At 44.2% G+C, this 23700-nt stretch overlaps 1 protein-coding gene across 1 annotated transcript in view; it reads right to left on the reverse strand.

The window, feature by feature from the left end:
• Positions 1–23700, reverse strand: part of LOC145413461 (uncharacterized) — a 319141-nt gene that overhangs the window by 138989 nt on the left and 156452 nt on the right. The window lies entirely within an intron of this gene.

Below are 23700 nucleotides of genomic sequence, written 5' to 3' on the forward strand. Positions count from 1 at the left end.
TTCCTCCTTCAAATTTGCTCAGATATAACTTTTTCACCACTCTGCTGTTATCCATTCTCTCCACATGACCATACCATCTAAGTACACCCTCTTCAATTCTGGTGTCCATAGACTTCTTCACTCCACATCCTTCACGAATCACATTACTTCGTATCCTATCCACTCTCTGTACTCCAAATACATTCCTCAGCAGTCCAATCTCCACTGCTCTTGCTCCTGACTTTTCATTTTCATGCCACACCATAGTCACATCCGTATGTTAAATTGGCACTAACACTCCTTCATGTATGCCTCGTGCAACTGCAACACTCATGTCTGTTTCTTATCAAGGCCTTCATAGCACCAGCTGCTTTCCTTCTTTGTGTCACTCTATTTTGCATTTCTTTTGCAAATTTCCTCTCTTGTATCACTGTACCCAAGTATTTGAACTCTCTCACTAATGTCTCTCTCCATTCACTGTAACATCACACTGGGATTCACCTTCTCTCTTGATTACCATCACTTTACTCTTTTCTACATTTACTCTCAAGGCACGACACTCACAGACATTAGCAAAACTCTGAACTAGTCTACCAAGTTCTTGTGCAGTATTTGTAAGTAGCATTGCATCATCAACATACAACAAATCTGAGATATTCCATCCATCACCATTCATTACCAATGCCATCCCCCTCTCCATCGCTCGTGTTTTTACTTCTCTCATCACCCCATCTACAGGTATATATATAATGAACAACTATGGGGACATCAAACAACCTTGTAGCACCCCCACACTAATCGTGAATCATTCATATACATGCCCATTTACCCTTACACATGCTTCACTACTATTATAAAAACTCTTGATGGCATCTAGCGGCTTACAATCTACACTGTACATGTGCAAAACCTTTCACAACCCTCCTCTGTCTTCTTTGTCGTATGCTTTTGCCAGATCCATGAGATTCATGAATGCCATCAACACCTTAGAGTAATTCTCACAAGCCTTCTCTACTATCTGTCTTACCGCAAATATTTGATCCACACATCCTCTACCACTCCTAAAGCCACCCTGTTCATCACTCACTAGGACTTCTGATATCTCTCTTACTTCTTCTGTAATAATTCTTCCATATACTTTCCCTACCACACTCAATAAACTTATGCCACAAGAATTTTCGCACTCACTTTGCTCACAATTATTTTTGTACAGGGGTATAATCACAGCCTTTTTCCACTCTGCTGGCACAGTTTCACTCATCCATGCCCTTTTATATATCTCCAACAAGCACTACACTCATTTCTCTCCACTAGCCTTAATCATCTCTGCATACACCTCATGAACCCCACCTGCTTTCCCATTTTTCAGTCTGTTCGCAGTCTTCTTCACCCGTGCGAGTGTCACGTTTCCTGGCACTGCATTCCTTCTCTGCACACCCCCAAAACCAGTCAGGTTTAATGCTGCTCTGCTCTTTCTATTCCCATTCATCAAGCATTTAAAATATTTTTTCCATCTGGTCCTTACTTAATCAATCTATCTATCTATCTATTGCCAGATGCAGTGCGTCCCTGCGTCCAAGGCCTGGAGGGGCTGGGTTTACAATGGAAGAGTTGAGAGGTAGGATGGGACTGGAGTGTATTGGTGTTGTGATGAGGAGAGGTAGATTGAGGTGGTTTGGACATGTGGAGAGGATGGGGGATGATAATTGGGTGAGGAAGGTGAGAAGTGTTAATATTGGGGGTGGGGTTATGAGGGGTAGACCGAGAAAGACATGGGACGAGGTCATTAAGTGTGACCTTAGGGTTAAGGGACTGAACAGGGAGGCTGCAATGGATCATGCAGCGTGGAGAGCCGCCATTAGGTGACCAAGGCCGACACATGCAAGCATGTTGGAGCCTTTAAAAACAAAACGAAACGAATCCCGTTTGAGGTGGCCACAAACAAATCGCCTCCAAGTCGCCCTGTCCCCCGCCATTTCACTGCCCTGCTCCCAACTCACACTCCCTTCTCTCATATACCTCTCCTCCCCATCCATCCATCTCATCCTCGGCCTCCCCCTCCCTCTTCCCCCCTCCACCTCACTCACATACACTCTCTTCGTCAGTCTTTCACCCTCCATCCTCTCCACATGGCCAAACCACCTCAGTGTGTTCCTCATAACACTTCCTATCACATCCATATCAACACCACAACGCTCCTTTATGTCCGCATTCGTCAGCCTGTCTCTCCATGTGACTCCACAGGCTCCTCTTAAATAACTCATTTCCACTGCTCTCACTCTTGACTTGTGTCCTTCCAACAACGTCCAAGCTTCACTTCCGTTCGTTAGAGTTGGTATCACAATACTGTCATGTAGTAACTTTTTCACTTCCATGCTCACTTCCCTGTTTCTTATCACTGCTTTCAAAGAACCAGCAACCTTTCTTCCCTGCTGTACCCTTTCAAGCACTTCACCCTCCAAACCTCCATCCTTACTCATCACACTACCCAAGTACTTAAACGTTCTCACATTTTCCAATTCCTCACCATCCAACCTCGCTATACATTCACTGACTTCACCTCTCTCAAAGACCATCACTTTACTCTTCCCTACATTCACCTTTAGATTCCGTTTCTTCCACACTCTCTCAAACTCATCCACCAAGCCTTGCAGCTCCCCTTCGTCTTCACTCAACAACACAGTATCATCTGCAAACAACAGTACAGGGAGTTTCCAAACACTATCCTCTCTCACCAGGGCCACTCCAACATCCACTACCCTACCTTGTACCTCTTTCATTACCCCATCCATGTACAGATTGAACAGCCATGGAGACATGACACATCCCTGTTTCAAACCAACTTTCAAAGAGAAAAATTCACTTAGTTCACCATCCACACGCACTGCAGCCTTCGCACCATTGTACATACTCTTCACAGCATTCAACAACTTCCCATCTACTCCATATATTCTTAACACTTTTCACAATCCTTGTCTATCCACCCTGTCATATGCTTTCTCACCATGGGTTAATAATCTACCACTTACATCCTTCACACTTTCACATTTCTTTCTGCTGTCACTTCTACATTTCTGCACCTCTTTCCAGAATATCTTCCTATATTCAGTGCAATTTGCATTCATTGTTTTTCCTAGATCATCATTTACCTCCTTCTTTTACCTCTGCACTAGTCTCTTTACATGGCTCTTGCTTCAATATATTCAGTTCTTATTTCAACTGAACCTCTGTCCTGCAATCACTCTAGACACTTCTTTCTTCCTCCACTGCTCTCTTAGCCTCTTAATCCGATGCCGTACCCTTCTTCTTTGTTGTTACTCTTGCTACACCACACACCGCTGTAGCATTCCTAACAAAGCAATCTCCATATGCATTCCACAGGCTGTCCAGATCCATTTTATTACAATTCACTGATTCAAACTCCTCACTTACTTTGGTCCTGTATTCATCTGCCAATTTTTTTATCCTCAGCTTCTCGAATTTCAGTCCTTCTCCCTGACTGCTCCTCTCTCTCCTGGTCCACCTTACTCCTCTCAGCTTGATCATGCACACCACAATCATATGATCTGACAGACCTCCACACTGTCCACACATGGCCTTCGTATCAGCAACCATTCCCAGCATCAACCTCTCTACGAGCACGTAATCAATCAGGTTTCTTTCAAAATCATCCCAGTTCCCTCTATACCATGCATATTTGTTTGAAATGAGACTTACAAATGCACAACCTCCTTTCCTGGCACATATCCTTCAGCTGCTTCCCATTATCATTTTCTCCAGGTACTCCATTACAACCCATTATGTCATCCTCAGGGCCAGTGCATACTCTTCCATTCATATCGCCCATTACGATCACTTTACAGCTCCTGGTCATTTCTCCCACTGCTTTATCCAGCTCATCTCAAAACCTGTCATTCTCTCTCTCACTCCTCTCACCACACGGTGCATACACTACAATCACAGCCACTTTCACCCCAAACTTGAACTTGACATAAATACATCTCGAGCTGACACATTTCTAATCTCTCATTTCACTCTGCCACACCTCATTCATCAGCAAAGCAACTGCTCCCTTGCATCTTCCTCACTCATTCATGACCAATTTTACACATTTCACATCCTCCAACTCCTCTACTTCACACCCTTTCATCTTTGTTTCATACAATGCCATCATGGCATATCTCGCACTCTTGAACACATTCAGCACTTCTACCCTCTTGCTCTCCTCATTCACACGTCTCATATTCCACATGGCCATATGAATCTGCCCATTTGGTTTGGGTCCTGGGCAGGTATTGGGCCCTACGAGGCTCTCCGAAACATTTGCTATGATTAAGTGATTTTAGATAGGGGAATCTGGGGGACACTTAACCTGGTAAAAAACTACAGTTATATGGTTACCACCCAGTATAATAAATAGTTTCCTGGGTACAGGAAATGCCAACTCCCATAATTATTGAGGTCACAAAGTTTTTTCCCGCTAACCCATCTTCTTTGTACTCCATATCTACTTCTGTGCTAACCTCTCTCTCTCTCTCTCTCTTTCTCTCCAACCCAACCCTAATCCCATAATTACTAAGGTTCTTTCCCTCTGCCCCATTGTCTTTCTACTCCATACAGTACAATCCCAGCTATATATATATATATATATATATACAGTACATACATACGTCATCATCATCATCATCATAATCCGGACCTCCTGTTCCATCCTAGGGCAGGGTGAGGGTGGCAACCAACGTCCAAAAAGCCTAAGTTTGCAAAATTCAATGGGCCATGCTTCCACCTATTCAAGCCCAAGGAATCCTAGTCCCATCAGATAGGCCCCCAAAAGTGTCACCACATTCTGTAGCTTCACATATACCTATCTGACAGAGTGAATCCGAATGCTGTGTCCTGTTAAAAAGTGATACCAAATCTCTTGTTCCGCTGCTCCGCACAAAATTCATCCAACCAGTCTCTCTTATCAGTCCCTTAGCCTCACAAACTTCCATACCTTTCTTCCTCACACTCATGCATCATATCCCTCCATCATCTTTTTGGCCTACCTCGCCTCCTCCCTCCTACAAATTCACTCAGATATAATTTTTTCACCGCTCTATTATCATCCATTCTCTTTGCATGACCAAACCATCTCAGTACACTTTCTTCGATTCTGGTGTCCACAGACTTCCTCACTCCGCATCTTTCACGAATCACATTATTCTGCAACCTGTTCACCTTTTACACTCCACATACATTCCTCAGCAGCCCCACCTCCACTGCTCTTACTCTTGACTTTCATTTTCATGCCACACAACAGTCTCACATCCTTATGTTAGAGCTGACATTAACACTCCTTCAGGCAAGCCTAGTGCAGCTGCAATACTATAGTATACATATATATATATATATATATATATATATATATACATCCAGGGGCAGGATCCCACTGCTACCTGGCGCATCCCCAGGTGGTGGATAGGGGAAGGCCTTGTATATACAAGTTACCGTCTTAGATGGCGTGGACCATGGGACCCCATATAGATATATAGGGCTCCACCGAATATAACGAATAAGGTGGCACAAAAATTACATCTCACCAGAAACTATGTGGCAGGGAGGTGAGATTATTTGCCACAATCCTCCCAACCAAACATGAGTTCTATTGCAAATGATTTGACGGGCGTTCCTGTTGGATCATCGTCTACTAAAGGTCCAACCGCACTGCCTCCTGTGCTTACGGGCAGTGTGCCACCGAAAGTGAGTAGGCACTGTGTTGGAAAATTAGACTCTTGGATGTTAAACAAACTGAAATCGATGAAGATCTATGCATACAATGTAAGAAGCCTCGCAGAAGATTGCAAACTTGATAACCTGATGACTGACTGGAAAACATTAGTTGGGATATTGTAGGTTTGAGTGAGATCTGCAGAAAAGAAGAAAATGTAATTCAGCTCAAAAACAGGAAACACCTATTTTACTACAGAGGAAAGCAAAATGAGAGTTAGTGGTGTAGGATTTCTAATTAACAGAAATCTTGCAGACAACATTGTTAAATTCAGCGGTGTATCTGACAGAGCAGCATTTGCTGTCATCAGACTATGCAAAAAATATACCATGAAAGTCATACAAGTATATGCACCAACTTCTCAAAGCCCAGATGAAGAAATAGAAACATTCTATGATGACATCTCCCAGATTTTGGAAGAAGAAAAGACAACATATACTATAATCATGGGAGACTTCAATGCAAAACTTGGGAAGTCGAAAAATGGAGAAGCATGTATGGGAAATTTTGGAGTGGGAGAAAGGAATGAAAGAGGAGAAATGCTGGTAAATTTTGCTGAAATGTTTAACATGAGGATAATGAACACATTCTTCCTCAAAAGAACAGGAAGAAAGTGGACCTGGAGAAGCCCAAATGGAGAAACAAAGAATGAAATCAACTTCATTATAGCAGATAACAATAACATGATCACAAATGTCACAGTTATCAACAAAGTAAATATTGGTAGTGATCATAGAATGGTGGGTTGCACAGCCAGATTCAATTTCAGAAATGAAAGAAAGAAGATGATTAAAGATAAAAAGATATGCCTAATAATGGTAAATGAAAGCAAAGCAGCCTTTCAGTTGGAAATAAGGAACAGATTTCAGGCTCTAAGTAATGCTGAATGTGACATTGATGAGCTGAATGACAAACTAACAAAAGTGCTAAGAGAATCAGCAGAGGTAGTAGGAAAGCCTAATACAACCAAAGCCAAGAAGTATTCAGAAGAGACACTTCAGCTTATGAAAAAACGAAATGAAATGAAAGTAAAGACAAAGAAAGACGAAACAGAACGAGCAGAATTAAATAAGCTTATCAACAAAAGACAAGGAGAAGAAAAAAGAAAGAGAAACATGGATCAGATCAAAGAAACCATCAAAAATGGAAAAAGTCTGAAACAGGTCTGAAGCAAAATGGCACCAGGAAAGAAACAAATGACATCACTGAAAGAAAAAAACAGTGAAATCATTAAATGCAGAGATAAGATGGTGAAGAGAGTTGAAGAATTTTACAAAGAGCTCTATGCATCAAAGACAGTAGTACCAATAGCTAACTTTTCAGCTGACACAAGTGAAATACCTGAGGTAACACCAGACGAAGTAAATATTTGTCTTAAAAATATGAAAAGAGGGGAGGCTCCGGGAGAAGACTGAATAGTAACAGATTAACTTTTGGATGCCGGAGTAGAAGTACAAAATAGGCTTGCTCACTTATTTAACCACTGCATAAAACAGAAGAATATTCCCCAAACATGGTGTAATGCAATAGTTATTTTACTCTACAAAAAAGGTGACTCAAAAGATCTTAGTAACTATTGATCCATTAGCTTATTATCAGTCATTTACAAACTCTTCACTAAAGTCTTTAAGAACAGAATAACAACAATTTTGGAGGAAAACCAACCTCGTGAACAGGTAGAATTCCGAAGCGGGTATTCGACCATTGATCATCTACATACAATGAACCAGCTAATTAAGAAAACTATAGAATATAATAAACCACTGTGCTTAGGTTTTGTTGATTACGAAAAGGCTTTCGACTCAGCGGAGCACATAGCAATTATAAATTAATTGCGCGAACAAGGAGTGAATGAGAACATTGTAAACCTGCTCGAAAACATATATAAAGAGGGAACTGTTAAAGTTAAATTACATAAGGACTCAGAAAAAATTAAGATTAAGAAGGGTGTATGTCAGGGAGATACAATTTCACCAAAATTATTTACAGCATGCCTAGAAAGTATTTTCAGAAAGCTACACTGGGAAAACAAAGAAGTGAACATTGATGGAGAAAAGCTAAACCATTTAAGATTTGCAGATGACATTGTCCTAATCTCAGAAACAGCGGAGGCATTGCAAGAAATGTTAAATGACCCGAACAGAGAAAGTCTGAAAGTACGACTGAAGATGATCCGAAGTAAAACTAATGTTTAATCCACACACACCAAAGAGCGTCATCAGAATAAGCGATGAAATTCTTGAAGAAGTTAAGGAGTACAACTACTTGGGACAAGTACTAAAATTAATGAAAGATCATGATAGTAAAATAAAAAGAAGCAATACAATTGGATGGAAAGCTTTCGGTAAACATAGAGACATTATGAAAAGTAGCTTGCCAGTTTGTATGAAAAGAAAAGTACATAACGAATGCATAATTCCAGCTATGACGTATGATTGTGAAACCTGGAAACTGACAAAATCAATGGAAAATAAATTAATCCGTTCTCAGAGAGCAATGGAAAGGTCAATGTTGGGAATATCTTTAAGAGACAGGAAAAGATCAACATGGATGAGAGAGCAGACTAAAGTCAAAGATATTGTGGGGATTATAAAGGAACAGAAATGGAGGTGGGCAGGCCATATAGCAAGAATAAGGGATAACCAATGGAGCAAGAGGCTTACTGACTGGACACCAAGAGAATGTAAGCGTAGCAGAAAAAGGCCAGACATGAGATGGAGAGATGAGATAGAGAAATTTGCAGGGAACACGTGGCAAAGATTGGCTCAGTCAAGGAATTCGTGGAAAAGGTTGGGGGAGGCCTTTGTTCACCAGTGGACTAGTTATGGCTGATGATGATGATGATATATATATATATATATATATATATATATATGTATGTATACTGTAATAAATATACTGTACAGTAATCCCTCCACTATCCAATGTAACAGAGCCAAAGGCATGTCCAGAAAGTGGGCCCCTGGCTCCTGGACTGGTACTTAACCCAGTCTAACTTTGAAAGCCACCTAAATAACTCCCTACCAGACATGCATTTAAACCTATTTAAGATCCTATTTACAACAATAATGGACAGAAAACATGAAATAAATGAAAAGGAACCAAAGAATGAGAAATTAGAAGTGACTGTACCTCAGCCAGGGTACTTACAGCACGTCTGTGGCCGCCTCCTCTAAGGCTTTGGCAGTGGTGAAAATGCTCTTGAAGCACGTACAATAATCCAGTGTTGTGCTGTACTTACAGTAATTCTTTGCACTGTGAGTTATAATTATTTAACACTGCACACTGTTAATTGCACCATGCCAGTTTCAACCACCAGTTTGCACTCCACAATTAATCCTTTGCACTCTAAATTCTAATTTCTTAACAATGCCCAAAACTGTAAATTCCCGTGTGGTCTAGTGGCAAGGTATTGCCGTTTATTCACTGTTTATTCATAAAAAATGAGCATGTGTGGCTTCCACTACGATAAGCATCTACTCGCGATCAAAGTTAGGCAGTAACTGTTGGTGGTGACGGAAGAACAAAGTTGCCAGGTCGCAATGGCCACATAACCAAACTCCTCAATTTTCATTACTAAATTTAACTCTTCATTACCAAATTCGTAAAGCTAGCATCTATTCTTCACTAATTATACATACAAGTGGAAATACATGTAATCACTCTCCTTATAATTAACAGCATGTTGATTATGTTCACGCTATGTAGGCTAGCAGATTAATCAGAGACAGCAAACAATCCATCATCTCCATCCTGTGTATCCTCATACATGTGAAAAATTCGTTTGGTAATGCATTATTCTGATTCATTACCAAATGTATTTTTCATTACCAAATTGGTCCACATTTGGTAATGAAAATTACAAAATGGCAACCCTGACAGGGGAGGGGGGAGGAAGGAAGGGGTGAAGGGGCCGTGATGTAAACAGCTGCTCAGTGCCATGCGGCAATTTCAAATTACGGGTGGGAAAAAAAATCAGATTTGGGGGGATTTTTTTCTTTTTTTGGCCATTTATGGGTTCCGAAGGTCCAGGCCCACAACGTCCGGAAAGTGGGCGTCCGGATAGTATAGGGATTACTATATACAGTATATATATATATATATATATATATATATATATATACAGTAGGCTCGCACACTGCGCGAGAGATTGGGCGGTCCACGACCTCGAGCACTGGGAATTCGTGTACTGGGAATACATAATCTTATGGGAATAATTACATATGGGCGGTACCCCCTCATACCTGACATTTTTTGGCCCTTAGAGACATAATAAAGGTCATATTTTTCAGACACTGTACTAAAGCTATATCTACAATAACAAAAATATGGGTAGTCACCTTAACAACAGTAGACAACAGGCCTGATGACCTTAAATAACAGGGGTTCCGAGGTGCAGCAACACTTACAGCGCTGCACTCCCCACCGCACCAACACTTCTCTCCACAGACTCCTCTTGAGCACCATCCCCAGGAGCATCAAAGTCACTCACTTCGGCCATAAACCCTTCAAAGTCCAATGCTGACACTTCTGACATTGCATCCACTTCATCCTCAACAGGAACAGGAGCAGACGATGTCGCTGGTTCCGCAATTTCACCACCTTGAGCCCGCTGTGTGTAGCTTGTTATGAGCGTCTGTCTTCTCCTGTTTATTTCTTCTCTGTGCCTGTCTGTATAGAAACGGAAGAGTTTGTCGATACCAACCAGAAGTTCCTCCGTTCTTAGGTTGCTCACTTCCTGTTCCTTATCCTCTTCCTTGAGCTTATGCACGGCAGCAAGGATCTTGCTAATGTTTGACATACACAGCTCAGTCCTGCCTTTCATCACGCTAGGCTGCTCAACTTGACTCTGCCTGGCGTCGGGCTCTGCGTCAGCCTCGTCTATCCGTTGCAACACTTCCTCGGGAGGCTGTTCCTCAGTAGCAGTGTGCACTTCCTGTATGTCTGTCAATGTAATGTCCTCGAAACCCGGTACAGCTTGTGCTGCTGTCAGTGTTGCTGCCTCAGGCTCGGCCAGTGGTTGAATGGCCGTCTCCTGGGTCGCGCATAAGGGAGGCACGAGCATTCGCCACGCATGGTTCACCGTTGCAGGTGTAATCTGGTGCCAGGCTTCTAGGAGAAATTTAACTGCGTCCTTCACCATAAAATTACGTCAAAATGCCTCAGCAGTCGTGGCATCTGTGGCAGGTCGGGATACAGATGCTGGTGGAGATGGAACAGGAGCAGAGGCCTCTTCAAGGTCTTCGTCATGATCTTCTTGTAGGGCATGAAGCTCCTCTTGTGTGTCGGTCTTCCTGCATAGGCAAAGTACACTTGCTTATGGTAGAAGTGCTTCACAGTGGCGATTAGTTCTTGATCCAGTGGCTGCACTAGTGACGTCGTGCGGGGCGGCAGAAACACAACACGACAATCCTTATGTAGATCTTCAAGGTATGAACAGTGACTTGGTGCATTATCAAGCACAAGGAGCATCTTAAATGGAATGCCCAGTTCCTGAATCTTGCCCCTGGCATCAGGGACACACCGCCTCGTTAACCAGTCTGCCATAATGTTCCCGGTCATCCAACCATTTGCGGACTTGTACCAATACAAGCCACTTGCACCCATGTTCATGAGGTTTTTGTAGCACCTTGGGTGTGAAGCTGTGTGTACAACAACTGGCCTCATCTTGTGGCTTCCAGACAGGTTTACAGCGAACATTACCGTCATCTTACACTTCTGGAGCTTGTGACCAGGGGTTTGTTTCTGTCTTTTAGCGATGTATGTTGATTTGGGCATGGCCTTGTAATATAACGACATTTCATCGATGTTGTAGATCTGGTCCTTGGTGTACTGTCCCTCTTCAATAATCGCTCTAAATATCCCAGGATAGTCTCTCGCGGCCAGTTCGTCAGCAGAGGCACGTTCACCAGACACTTTCACGTAACGGAGTTCCTTGCGTTTGAGAAAACGGTCCAGCCATCCAACTGATGCCCTGAAAGGTTTTTCCACTTTTAACCTGCGAGATGCTGCCTCGTAAAAGAGCTGGGCTTGTTCAGAATAAATATTCCATTCAGTGGAACACCTTCCTTTTCCTTCCTCATTATGAAGGTGGCAAGATGGCACTCCATTAGTATCATAGCATGATTTCCCACCCGCGAACAGCCGTCTAGGTCAGAGGCACCGTACGTCTTCACTACAGCCTTTATGGCTTCATGGTTCTTCCACACAGTTCTCACTGTAGATTCAGCCAGTCCCAGGGCTCTCCCGATGGCAGTGTTTCTTTGACCCTCCTTCATCTTAATGATCTTTAACTTGTTGGCATGCATCAGAAGTTTCTTAACTCTTGGGGTTGGAGCCATGGTGCGGCGAAGTACAGGCAAGGATGGAGCAGCACAAAAAACACCACACGTTGTACACGACAGGTTAGCTGTAGAGAGCAGATCCACACAGTGAACGAGCCAGGACTATTATGGCGGGCCCGCTCCCTTGTACCCCAGGCTGCGCAGTAGAATGCCCGGGAATTTCTGCGCATCAACATGACGACACGTGACGCGCTGTGTGAGGGGTGGACGCGCACTAATAAAAAATGGCATTTTTGAGCCACTCCTTGCCTCTGCCTCGCGTTCTGTGCGGTAAACTCGCGCATTCAAGGGTTTTTGGTTATGATTTTTGGTCACTCGCGCACTGTGATGAAGCGCACTGTGCGAACCTACTGTATGTACAGTAATCCCTCTAATATCCGAACATCCCTCACTAACCGGACATAATCGTTCCAGGATCCCATATTCCCAAAATGGTCGGGGGGGGGGATTTATTCCAGCCCATAATTTGAAGTTGGTGCGCGGGGCGTGGGACACCTTTGTTGTGGCCCGTCATTCCTCCGACGTCCGCTAGAGCGCCCCTGCATCCTCCCCACTTTCCGCTTGTCTCTCTTCGCAAGTGCATACTCGTCGTCATGGCTGCCCACGTGCTCGCTTTTGTGGTGGTGCCTTACCTGGTGCAGGCACTCCTGCTGCTCTCATGCCTCTCCTTCCTGTGTGTGATGATGGCCCCGCTGCCTGAGAAGAAAAAGAGAGTGGTGCTGACTCTGGAGAAGAAACGGGAGATATTGGAGAAAGTAGATGCGGGGTGGTCTTCTTCCCGCATCCTCCGCAAATTTAATCTGGCCCGATCTACTTTGTTTGATATTAAGAGATCCCGAGACAAACTCATGCAGTACACGGCTGACTTCTCGTCGAGAAGCAAATGCAAGGTGGAGAGGAAAGTGATGTTTACTACCAAGTTTGCTGAAGTCGACCACTCCACGTTGATTTGGTATTGACAGCAACGTCCTGCTGGTGTGATGGTACGTGGTACGGAGCTGAAGGCTGCTGCTGAGAAGTTCGCCAGACTTCATGACGCCCTAGACTTCAAGGCATGCGAGAGTTGGTTCTTCGCGTTTAAGTTACGGCATGGCCTTACCAACCGTAAAGCTCATGGCAAAGCTTTGGACGCTAACGAGGATGGAGTTGACGAGTTTAGGCACAAGGTGAAGGGCTTGATCGACAAGGAGGGCCTCACTCTCAGTCAACTCTACAACGCTGACGAAACTGGTTTATTCTACCGCTCTTTGCCAATGAACACCCTAGCTGAGGAGATGGAGAAGCGTATACCTGGCCGCAAGCTCTCCAAGGAACGGATATCTGCTTAGTGTTGTGCCAATGCTAACGGCATGCACCGGCTTAAGCCCGTTATTGTTGGCCGCGCAAACCAGCCTCGGTGTCTTCATGGGGTGATAGATGTCCTTCCTGTCATCTGGTACCATTCTTTGAAGGCATGGTTTACAGCCCAGATCTTCAAAAACTGGTTCCACCGCCATTTCGTCAAGGAGGTTATACATTACCAGACGGAGAAACTGGGAATCCCAAGCGACCAGGAAAAGGCCCTCCTTCTCATCAACAAAGCATCTGCCCACCCGTGCGACAAGGACTTGGTGGCTGAGAATGGCCGGATTAGGTGCATGTTTCTGCCACCTAACAAGACTGCTCTCATCCAACCAATGAACCAAAAAGTGTTTGTGGCAACGAAGAGGCTGTACCGAAGGAAGTTCCTGGACGAGGTGATGGTTGTTCTCGAGGACGAGGATGAGCGCAGGGAGGGACGGGACACACGAGGCCAGCGGACTTTGGAAAACCTTTGCCGCTACAACATCAAGTCTGCAATCTACAACTGGGCCAGTGCATGGAAGGAAATCCCTGTCAAGACTCTAGAAAATGGTTGGTCTCGTCTACTTCTTATAACGGTTGTGGAGCACGATATCCTAGGTTTTGACGTGGATGACTTCCATGCACATCTACGTACGCGTGGCGACGATGTTGATCTGGACAATGTGTGTGAGTGGCTGGATGGCGACGAGGGCGATCCTGGGTATCAGACCCTGTCTGATATCAAGATCACATCTTCAGTTGCAGGTGTCAGTACCCAGCTTGAAGATTCCGACGAGGACGGCGACAATGATGCGGACTCCTCTCAGCATGACACAACTCCAGCCATCCCCAAGCTGAGCGCACTCAGGTAACACCTAGTGTTCGTTCTGGACTACATGAAACACCCGGACTGCAACAGGGAGATGGGGCCCTTGGGACTTGTGGAAGAAGTGCGTGCTTTCAGGCAGCGCATCATCAATCGTCAGAATCATCGGTCATTGCGTCAATCAACCACTGACAGTTTTTTAAGGCCCGTGACCCCCGCTGTGCCCAGCCCTGGCTCCACTCCGTTGCCTCCCCAAGACAGGCCCTCATGCTCCGAGCCACAGCCCAGCACATCAGCCACGGTGGAGTCACCGCTCGACGTGAGTTTGCGGCTGTCTTCAGAGTCGTCTGCGTGGGTACGCCATCACCACGACCCAGCGACGCACCCCTAGGTCACCTGCCAGTGATACTCTCGGACTCTGACAGTGAACAGACGCCAAGAACTTCTCCACTAGACCACACGGGAATTTACAGTGTTGTGCAGTGAAAAAAACAGTGCATTGTGTTAAGGATTTACAGTTGTGAGTGAAAAGACAAACAATTTTTGAACTAAGTTTAACATAAATAGACTTGTGTGTTTTTGCTTTAGAAAATGGTTATAAGAGTGGAAAGAGTTAAAGTGCAGAGTGCAACACTTATTAAGTTACAATGGAGCATAAGTAAGACAAGAGTGCGCACTGTGATGAGAATGGACTTCTGAGTGCGAATGACTAAGTTCAGTGCAAGACTTCATGAACAGTGTACTGCAAGTGCTTCAGGAAATCCTTCTTACTGTCAGAGTCCGAGAGGAGGCGGTTATTCATCGAGATGGCCATGGACTTGCTGTAAGTAGGCAGAATGTTTCATACTGTACTCTACTGTATTTTCCATACTATACTTACCTCAAACACCTCATTTCACTCTTTTATGTCCCTTATTGGTGTGAATATGCCATGTCTTAGGTGCTATGCATGTGCAGTAGGAAGGTGTTTTTCTGAGTTACGCTATGTTAGGGTCCATAACTTCCAGTCCACGAGCCAGGGACTTGTAAGTACCCAGAATGTTGAATATTGTATGAACCTACCTCAAAAACCTCATTTTATGCTTCTTTTGCATTTATTTAAGTCTTTTATGTCCCTTACTGGTGTGATTTGGGTCTTAAATAGGTGCTATGCATGTCCAGAGGGAGTTGTATAGGTGTTTTTCTGAGTTAGGGTGCATAAGTACAAGTCCAGAAGCTGGGGCCCAATATCCGGGCAGGACCACTATCCGGACCTGCCTATGGCTCTATTACGTCGGATATTGGAGGGATTACTGTATATACAGTAATCACTCCAATATCCGGATCAATAGAGCCATCGGTAGGTTCGGATATTGGTTTTGTCCGGATATTGGGCCCCAGCTTATGGACTTGTACTTACGGACCCTAACACAGAGAAACACCTATACAACTCCCTCCGGACATGCATAGCACCTATTTAACACCCAAATCACACCAATAAGGCACATAAATGACTGAAATAAATGCAATAGACACATAAAATGTGGGTTTAGAAGTATGTTCATACATTAATAAACATTCTGGTACTTATGGACTCTAACCGAACCTAACCTAACCGAACCTAACCGAACTCTGAAAAACACATTCCTACTGCACATGCATGAGGTAAGTTTAGTATGGAAAGAAGTACAGTATGACACTTTCTGGTAAGTATAGTATGGGAAAAAATACAATATGAAACATTCTGGTAAATATAGTATGGAAAATAGTACAACATGAAACATTTTGGCTACTTACAGCAAGTCCCTGGCCACCTCGATGAATAACCGCCTCCTCTCGGACTCTGACAGTAAGAACGATTTCCTGAAGCACTTGCACTACACTCTTCCTGAAGTCTTGCACTGAACTTAGTCACTAACACACAGAAGTCCGTTCTTTTCACAGTGTTCACTTTAGTCCAAATAATGTTCCATTAAATTTAAGTGTTGCACATTAACTTTTCCCAAGTTTTTTTAAGTTTCCAAAGCCAAAACCAAGAAGGTTAGTTACGTTAAATTTCTTTTCTACTTAGTCTTTTCTCCCAACTTGAAAACCTTAACACAACACACCGTTTTTTTCACTGCACAACACTCAAAATTCCCGTGTGGTCTAGTGGAAAAGTTCTTGCTGTTTATTCACTGTCAGAGCCCGAGAGTATCACTGGCAGGCGTCCAAGGGGTGCATCGGTGGGTAGTGGTGATGGCGTACCGACTACAGAAGACTCTGAAGACAGCCGCAAACTCACGTCGAGCGGTGACTCCACTGTAGCTGATGTGCTGGGCTGTGGCTCGGAGCATGAGGGCCTGTCTTGGGGAGCCAACGGAGTGGAACCAGGGCTTGGCACAGCGGGGGTCACGGGCCTGAAAAAACTGTCAATCGTTGACTGACGCAAGGACCGACGATTCTGGTGATTGATGATGCGCTGCCGGAAAGCACGCACTTCCTCCACGAGTCCCAAGGGCCCCATCTCCCTGTCGCAGTCCGGGTGTTCCAGGTAGTCTAGGACGAACTCTAGATGTTCCCGGAGTGCACTCAGCTTGGGGATGGCTGGAGTAGTGTCCTGCTGGGCGGAGTCTGCATCATCATCGCCTTCGTCGTCGGAATCTTCAAGTTCGGGACTGACACCAGCAACCGAAGACGCGATCTCGATATCAGACAACGTCTGATACCCAGGATCGCCCTCGTCGTCGTCCAACCACTCACGAACATCGTCCACATCAACATCGTCGCCGTGCGTACGTAGCCGTGCATGGAAGTCATCCACGTCAAACCCTAGGAAATCGTACTCCACATCTGTTCCGAGAAGCAGACGAGACCAACCATTTTCAAGAGTTTTCACAGGGACTTCCTTCCATGCACTAGCCCAGTTGTACAGCGCAGACTTGATGTTGTAGCGGCGAAGATTTTCCAAAGTCCGCTTGCCTCGAGTGTCACGTCCTTCCCTGCGCTCGTCCTCGTCCTCGAGAACCACCATCACCTCGTCCAGGAACTTCCGACAGTACAGGCGCTTTGTTGCCACGATCACTCCTTGGTCCATTGGTTGAATGAGAGCAGTCGTATTAGGTGGCAGAAACATGCACCTAATACGGCCATTCTCAGCAACCAAGTCCTTGTCGCACGGGTGGGCAGGTGCATTGTCGAGGAGAAGGAGAGCCTTTACCTGGTCGCGAGGAATTCCCAGTGTCTTCGTCTGGTAATGTATGACCTCCTTGACGAAGTGATGGTGAAACCAGTCTTTGAAAATCACAGCTGTGAACCATGCTTTCAAAGAATGGTACCATACGACAGGAAGGACATCCATCACCCCACGAAGGCACCGAGGCTGCTTTGCACGGCCAACAATAACGGGCTTAAGCCGGTGCATGCCGTTAGCATTGGCACAACACAAAGCAGATATCCGTTCCTTAGAAAGCTTGCGGCCAGGTACACGCTTCTCCGTCTCATCGGCGAGAGTGTTCGTTGGCACCGAGCGATAGAATAGGCCAGTTTCGTCAGCGTTATAGACTTGACCGAGAGTGAGGCCCTCCCTGTCGATCAAGCCTTTCACCTTGTGCCGAAACTCGTCCACTCCATCCTCGTTAGCGTCCAATGCTTCGCCATGTGCTTTACGGTTAGTAAGGCCATGTCGCAACTTGAACGCGAAGAGCCAACCCTCGGATGCCTTGAAGTCTAGGGCGTCGTGAAGCCTTGCAAACTTCTCAGCAGCAGCCTTCAGCTCCGTTCCACGTACCATCACACCAGCTGCACGTTGCTGTCAATACCAAATCAACGTGGAGCGGTCGATCTCTGCATACTTGGGAGTAAACATAACCTTCCTCTCCACGTTGCGTTTGCTTCTCGACGAGAAGTCAGCCGTGTACTGCATGAGCTTGTCTCGGGAACGCTTGATATCAAACAAAGTCGACCGGGCCAGGTTGAACTCGTGGAGAATGCGAGAGGAAGACCAACCCGCATCAACCTTCTCCAATATCTCCCGTTTCTTCTCCAGAGTCAACACCACTCTCTTCCTTTTCTCAGGAGGCGGGGCCATCATCACACACACTAAGAGTAGGGCAGAGAGCAGCAGGAGGCCTTGCAGCAAGTACGGCACCACCACAAAAGCGAGCACGTGGGCAGCCATGACGAAGAGCGTAGGTCTTGTCGCGGTGAGAGACAGGCGGGAAGTGGGGAGGATGCAGCGGCGCTCTATCGGACGTCGGAGGAATGACGAACCAAAACAATGCTCTCACGCGGCGCGCGCGGCAAGTTCAAATTACGGACGGCAAAAAATCGATTTTTTTTTCCAATTTTTTTGGATTTTCGGACCATTTTGGGAATGTTTGATCCCAGGACGATAAGGTTCGGTTAGTGGGGATGTTCGGTTATTGGGCGTCCGGATATTAGAGGGATTACTGTATGTAAACAAGGTATATATATATATATACATACATATATATATATATATATATATATATATATATATATATATATATGCAGTAATCCCTCCACTATCCGATGTAATAGAGCCAAAGGCATGTCCAGAAAGTGGTCCCGTCCGGAAGGTGGGCCCCAGCCTCCTGGACTTGTACTTATGGACCCTAACCTAGCCTGACTCAGAAAAACACCTATATAACTCCCTACTGGACATGCATAGGACCAAATTAAACATACTTAAGACCCTTTTCACACCAATTATGGACATAAAGCATGAAATAAATTAAAAGGAACCAAAGAGTGAGGAATTAGAAGTGACTGTAGCTCAGCCAGGGTACTTACAGCACGTCTGTGACCGACTTCTCTAAGGCTTCAGCAGTGGTGAAAATGCTCTTGAAGCACATACAGAAATCCAGGGTTGTTCTGCACTTAATTCTTTGAACTGTGAGTTATAATTGTTTAACACTGCACATTGTTCTTAACTGCACCACGCCAGTTTCAATCGCCAGTTTCAACCGCCAATTTGCACTCCACAGTTAATCCTTTGCACTTTAAATTATAATTTCTTAACACTGCACAACACTGTGGTCTAGTGGCGAGGTATTGCAGTTTATTCACTGTTTATACACAAAAAACGAGCACGTGTGGCATCCACTATGATAAGCACTCACGATCAAAGGTAGGCAGTAACTGTTGGGAGTGTTGGAGACGGGGAAACAGAGTTGCCAGACTACAATGGCCACATTACCAAACTCCTCAATTTTCATTACTAAATTTAACTCATCATTACCAAATTTGTAAAGCCAGCATCTATTCTTCACTAATTATATACAGTATACAAGTGAAAATACATGTAATCACTTTAATAACTAATTTTCAGGGAGATTTTATAACTCATATAAGTAAAAAAATACTGTACTGTACTTGCTAAATAAACTGGTATGTAAATGACGGGGAATCGTCCTGACGGAGAATTGTTGCCGACATTCCTCCCTTAAGTTTGTCCAACACTTTAACTTTCTCCGTCAGCAACATCACTTTATGAGTCCGTTTTGGTGTGTTACCACATGCATCACTAGCACTATGCTTAGGCCCCATGTTGGCAGACAAGGCAAGCAATCACTGGAAGGCAGAAAAATAAGCCACAAATAACGATTCGTGAGTCATGCATGGTTCGACTGTCGGATTCAAACTGACTGTGTGGTGTGTGGTAGACCGACCTCCCACACACACACACACACACACACACACATATACATATATGTATGCACACGGGCAGCAGGTAGGCATTTTTATATTTTATTTATTTCTCTTGTATATTAAAATTATTTATTTGAATACTATAATTTTGTTTTAATTATTAACAGAATTAAAGTCCAAGTAACATGGAGAAATAGAAGAAGGGAAGGACACGAGAGTGGAAAAGTTACAGGAGGATGCAAAAAAAGAAGAATATAAGAGGGAAGTACAAGAGCGATTGGGTAAATATAGATTGGAGCAGATGGGGGACGTGGAAGGTGTGCAAGATATTCACAGAAGAAATCTGTGCAGCAAGTGAAGTGCTGTGTGGGGTGAAGAGAAGACAAAAGGGGGTGCAGGGAACTGCATGGTGGACTGAAGAGGTGAGACAGGCTGTGGCACAAAAGAAGAAAGATTATAGTGAGTGGGTGAGAAACAGAGGCGTAGAAGAAGTTGAGAGATGGAAGAGAGGGTTATATGTAGAGAGGAAGAGAGAGGTCAATAGATTAGTAAGAGAGAGTAAGAAGAGAGTGGATGAGGAATTTGGAAGGAACTTGAGCGTAAAGTGGAGGGAATGTAAGAAAATGTTCTGGAAAGAGGTAAAGAAAGTTAGACACGGTCCTAAAGAAGTTAGTAGGGGAGTGAACGATAAAAATGGTTGATTACTAATGGAGAAGGGAGAAAAAGTGAGCAGATGGAGGGAACACTTTAAGGAGCTGTTGAACATATAGAATGAAAGTAATGCAAGTATAAGTGGCTGAGGAATGGGTGGGAGAAGGAGGGATGTGAGAAGAGAGGAAGAAATCAGTAGGATGGAAGTCGTGGAAGTAATGAAGTAAGTTAAAATGGGGAAAGACCCAGGAACTGATGGAGTGTGTTGTGAAATGTTGAAGCATGGGGGAGAGAGAGTAGCAGAATGGATGTGGAAGATGTGCAGATTGGCCTGAGAGGAAGGTAGAGTCCCGGAGGATTGGAAGTCAGGTATAATTATTCCCTTGTACAAAGGAAAAGGGGAAAAAGAAGTGTGTAGTAATCATAAGGGCATTTGTCTTCTTAGTGTAATAGGAAAAGTATATGGTAGGCTACTTAATGACAGAGTTAGGGAAATAACAGAGGAATTAGTTGGAGAAGAACAGGGAGGTTTTAGGAAGGGAAGAGGTTGTGTAGATCAGATATTCATTCTTAGATCTTTAGTGGAAAAGTTTCTAGAGAAGGGAAAGAAGTTGTAAGCAGCCTTCATGGATTTGGAGAAAGCATATAACAGGGTGGATAGACAAGGATTGTGGAAAGTATTAAGAATATATGGGGTAGATGGGAAGTTGCTGAAGGCTGTGAAGGGTATGGACTGAGTGAATTTTTCTATTTGAAGATTGGATTGAAACAAGGATGTGTCATGTCTCCATGGTTGTTCACTCTGTACATGGATGGGGTTATAAAAGAGATGCAAGGTAAGGCAGTGGATGTTGGAGCAGCCCTAGTGAGAGGGGACAGTGTTTGGAAACTACCTGTGCTGTTGTTCGCAGATGATACTGTGTTGTTAAGTGAAGACGAAGGGGAGCTGCAGGGCTTGGTGAATGAGTTTGGGAGAGTGTGTAAGAAATGGCATCTAAAGGTGGATGTAGGGAAGAGTAAAGTTATGGTCTTCAAGAAAAATGAAGTCAGTGAATGTACAGTGAAGTTGGATGAGGAGGAAATGGAGAATGTAAGTGCGTTCACGTACTTTGGTAGTGTGATGAGTAAGGATGGAAGTTTCGAGGGTGAAGTGCTTAAAAGGGTGCAACTGGGAAGAAAGGTTGCTGGTTCCTTGAAAACAGTGATAAGAAACGGGGAAGTGAACACTTCTGTGTTCACTTCCCCGTTCACACATGAGAGTATTGAGATACCAACTCTAACATATGGAAGTGAAGCTTGGACCTTGTTGGAGGGACAGAAGTCAAGAGTGAGAGCAGTGGAAATGAGTTATTTGAGAGGAGCATGTGGAGTCACATGGAGAGACAGACTGACAAATGAGGAAGTGAAGGAGCATTAGGGTGTAGATGTGGATGCGACAGGAAACATTAGGAGAAACACACTGAAGTGGTTTGGTCATGTGGAGAGGATGGAGAGCGAGAGACTGACGAGGAAAGTGTACGTGAGTAAGGTGGAGGGGGGGAGAGGGAGGGGGAGGCCAAGGATGAGATGTAGGGATGGAGTGGAGAGGTATATGAGAGAAGGAAGTGTGAGCTGGGAGCAGGGCAGTGAAATAGCAGGGGACAGGGCGATATGGTGGCAATTTGTTTGTGGCCACCCCTTACGCGATTAAGGCGTCTGGCAATAGATAGATAGATAGAGAGCTCAAGAGGTTCTGGATGCCACAGAAAACAGTCTCCATTACTACCAAGACAGGTATGCCATGGAAGTGAATCAAAGGCATCAGTCTCTGAAGACCACCTTCTTTACTTTAACACAGCAAATAGAAGATCCAGTGCCCTCATTACCAGCTGAGAATAACAATGATGGTGTATCTGTTGTGTCTGCCTTGGATACTGAGAGGTTCAAGACTGATGTGGAGCATGTTGGTGGTGGTGGTGTTGTGATGAAGTCGGGTGGTGTTTAGGGTGCTGGGGAGGAGACACTGTAACTGCCTAGTCCTGCATCTGTTCATGGCAACTAAGCCTTTCCTGTATAAATTTTAAAGTAAGGGGCTACTGTTTGGGTTATACTTACTGTGTACATGTGTTTCATGTCTGACAATACATAGGCAAAATATCAGATTAGGAACCAAATTAGAATTTTCCCCGTACGGTATGTTATTTGGGAAACGTAAAATTTCTAGAAAGCGAGGTCCTCTACTGCCCAAATTCTCGCGTATTAGGTGAATGGACTGTAAATATATATACAGTACAATCCCAGTTAACCAGGTGGCTTGGGGAATTTACCTTCCTGGTTACAGATTTTTCCCGTATTTCTTATTTTCAAGTCAAATCTATACAAAGGCTATCACAGCAGTAAATACAGTTCAGATACTCACCAGTCACATTAGGGGTTACACTAAGAGATTCCGCCTGAAAAACTGCCTTGTAAACACACACCATGGTCATAACGCACGTGTGCAATGTCTAGCAATTTGACGTACTGCAAATTGCACCAGTCCATTGTTTACCGAATTACTGTATTCATTATATGTACTGTACTCATAAAAGCTGAAAAATAAAATAAAGAAATAAAAGCTTGAACATTTATTGGTGAACTGATGATGTGTTAAGACTGCACTGTAGAATTATCACGACACCTGTGCCCCCACGTGAGTTTGTTTACGTTTCTGACCACCGACTGGTTTTCTTCTTCCCTACCTGACCTCCATCACTCCACCCCTCACCCGCCACTCAGCTGTTTTGCAGAAAATAAAATAAATGATGTACATATGAAATGCAGGCATATTATTTATTTATTTTTCTTCCAACAAAGTAAACTTTCATTCCTATTAACATTTATATTCAAGCATTAGTGTTTTATAATGTTCGCCTTTTTCAAGTCTGTTGCATATGTCCAGCTTCTGTTTCAAGGTAAGCACGATACGCTTACGTTTAGTTTGCACTTTAGGCATTTTGGAGTGTACAAATTACCGTCTATCAGAGGAACACAATAGCAAGAGAGCTTGTTCACTGTCTGGTGGCAAAAAGCAGACTGGTGATTTTTGGAGGGTGTGGAGGATGACTGAATTCAAGTAGGGGAAAGAGGGGGAGAGGAGGGGTGGTTAAGAGGATTTGCTAGGGATTTACATTAGCCGGAAATGCCTTCACCTCGCT

This window comes from Coenobita brevimanus, chromosome 96 (genome assembly GCF_032717465.1).
Source record: "Coenobita brevimanus isolate Jiangsu-jjx chromosome 96, ASM3271746v2, whole genome shotgun sequence".
Lineage (NCBI taxonomy): Eukaryota > Metazoa > Arthropoda > Malacostraca > Decapoda > Coenobitidae > Coenobita > Coenobita brevimanus.